Consider the following 3441-nt stretch of genomic DNA (forward strand, 5'->3'; position numbering starts at 1 on the left):
AAAAAAAAAAAATCTAATCTAATATGATGATTGAGATCAACTAGAAGCATATAAATAATGCCAAAAATAAAACTAAAACATTCTCAGGTCTTTATTTACAAAACAACCGTCCATTATATATGTTTAAGAGAAAAACTTGTGTGTCTTTTGAAGTGAGACTTGGACATACAAAACAGGTGCTAAGTGCAAGATCCTTTTCCATCCTTTCCTCTGATATTATAAGGGAGTTACATAACTGTTATGTTAATTTATATTAATAGAAAAGTAAATGTTCTCTAACCTTAATACTTAACATTCGAATGCTAGATATCAGAAACTAATAACTGTATACAATCCATTTTGTAATCGTTAATAAGCTCTTCAATCATTAAATGTCCAATTTATATCGAAGCCATGGCTAAGATTTATCCTAGCTCATAATTAGCTCATACCAACCATTATTACATGATGAAAGCAATTTTCGCTAGAACCCCCACTGCATTATATCAACATAAATACTAAACTGATTGCATACAGTCGATATATAGTAATATAGGGACACGGGTCAATATCGTTGCTAAAATATACCCCTCATACTGTCAATAGTCTGACAAAATTGGCTCAATCTATTGGCAATTTATGGCCCTCAGTCTAATGTAAGTGAAATTATAAAATGATCATATGAGTAAGGAAGATAATAAGAGATCAGTTATCGGACAGTTATACCTGCTGACAATAACTGCAACACTCATATGATATAAATAAATAACTTGAAACATCAAACTTAAAAATCGGTTATGAAGCTCGCTCCAAACATCGCCCAAACCAACAATTCTGTTCCTATTTTAATTTTAGTATTTTGAAGTTAAATTGATTAAAAATAATTAAGAGATCTCATTGAATAATCTGAGATATCAAAATTGAAAATAGGTTGAGGCGTTTGCTTAAAAAATGTTACAAACTAGCAGGTTATGTGACTCCTCTAAGCACACTTTCTTCATTTTGACTTCGCCGCATTTGGCTAATAAATTATCTCATTTCAGAATCAGAATAAGGTGACTCAAAATTGACGTTGATAATTTTATAATATTTTGTTAAATGTTATTTCATGTTTTATTACGTATACTTTTTATTTATGAATGTATATATTTCCAATTATAAATATAAATGACACAAAATACTATTATTAATTTTTTTCTAGAGTGTGATAAAATTGGGTTATTTACTTGAAATGTTAAAAGGCTGTATATTTCAGTGACATAGAATATAATAGATACGGAGTGCCCCTACACCCCAATCGTGGAAGATGAAAAGCTTTGGTTGTTATTCATGGCGGGCTGAGCAGTTATCCTCTTTAGGGGAGACATCGGTCGAGCTTACTGTCCAGAAGATGTCCTTTTAAGGTCGGAATGGCCATAACTGCAAGATGTCTTTTTCAAGAAGATTTTATGTCCTTCTCGGCTACCAATCCTTGTCTGTCTTGAGTGTTTTTTTTGCGACCAAAATCCTTTCAGATATCTTGGACCTTCTATCTCAACTCATGTATGAATTGGAGAGAGTTTTATTGTAACGATTTCAAGTTATAGATTATGTTATTTATATTGCTTATCTTATATTTTTGGAGATCGTTAAAATTTTGTTTTTGAAAGAATTTTATTTTGGACATTTTAATTTTTTTTTTATAATATTTTAATAAAAGGAAGATGATATGGTTGCGGTCAAAGAAAAACTCAAATAATCGTAAAACTATTTATTATGAGCTACCATTTCACCCCACGTTGCAGTGCTTCTTCAGGGCTAAAAAAGATGAACAAAGTTAATGAAAAAATAAAAAAATGCACAATGGAACGTAAAACTAAATAAGAATAATAAAAGGTTTTGGACAATTAATGAAAAAAAGGAAATAAGAACAGATAAAAAAAAAAAAAAAAAAAAGAAATATAAAATATAGTGCACTTTAAAAGATGGAAAAGGGGGAATCAGAGTAAAATCGTGGATAAAGGAAGATAATCAACAACATAGGAAATATATTCCTTACAGACTGCAGTGCGAAAGTGAACAGTTGACATGAGGTTTAAGAGAAGTAGTGGGGATCGACGGTTAAAATAATAGTCACAAATTTATTTATTGCACATTGCAGACCTGTCATGTCTTTTATCTGTTTTTTTCTTTTAATTCTCACCCCATCATATTTTTATTACTTTATATTTTACATGAGCAATAATTAAATTAACTATTATAGATCAGAATAACATTTTGTATTTTTAGAAAAAAATGATTTTTAAGATGGAAAAATTAAGATTGTTTTTACATCAGCACATATTATCAAAATAATAAAAAAAATATATAAAAGCACTCCTTTGAACATTAAAATAATAACAAAGAATCTAATAAATATGCATATCAATAAATTAAGTGGATAGTAGTTGATACTAATAGAAGAGGTAAGCACTATGCAAAATGAATGCTAAAAAAAAATAATAGAAAATAGACAGTGTTCAAGTAAATAAAAAAATAAAGAGAATGAAAGGAGCGGAAGAAAATGTAAATGATGAGTAATACAATTAAAATAATAAAATATACATGTAATGTTTAAAAATACTGAAAACAATTTAATTCAAAATACTAAAATGTATGAAAGAAAAACGGTACATATGATACAATGGGTAAAAGAGAAAACGGAATATATATTACAATGGAATAAACATACAAAGTAATATTGATGAGTAAAAAAATAATAAGCTAAAATAAGTTTTAATAAATTCATTAAGTAATTATACACGTTTGCCCCGTAAGTATAGCGAAATATACTCTTAATCAGAAACTTTAGTTTCCCTATTATGGAATTTTTAATATTTCATTTTTTAAAACTTTTTAACCACTTTATGGGAGTAGTAAAAGAAGTTAGAAAACTGTAAGTGAGGGAGTCGGCTAAGAGAAATGTTAGGAAGTAAGTATAACGGAGGATGGTGGTTGTGCAAACCAAGTCCTGACTAAAATAAAATATTTAAGATAGATGCTACCGTGGAGTACTCAAGGCATCGACCATTATAAAAAAAAAAAAAAAATACTCCATCAATCTTGGTGGTAGGGGTTGAGCCAAATTGTGTTATCTTTACTTCCCTAGTCCCTTTATTTTAAATTCTTGCTTTTTGCCGAAGCGGGAAAGTTTACCCCATCATAAGATATTTTTTATCTTCCTTGTTTTGCTTGAGAAGTTGTCAATTTTGTTCTTCATGGAAATAAGTATAAGAAGTTATTTAAACAATTTTCTAGAAATTCAAAATTTATCAAAAGGCATCACCCAGTTGATGTTTTCATTATTTTAGCATGAATTAATCATTGAAAACAATGCTATTGGGCTCGGATTAAGAGGTGTACGATGAATTTATTTACAGATAAAAACAGTTTTATCAGGAATTATAAAAAACAAACATAATCCCTCTTTTTTAATTTTAATAT

This window comes from Halyomorpha halys, unplaced genomic scaffold (assembly GCF_000696795.3).
Source record: "Halyomorpha halys isolate HHAL.00 unplaced genomic scaffold, Hhal_1.1 Scaffold404.1, whole genome shotgun sequence".
NCBI classification, from domain to species: Eukaryota; Metazoa; Arthropoda; class Insecta; order Hemiptera; family Pentatomidae; genus Halyomorpha; species Halyomorpha halys.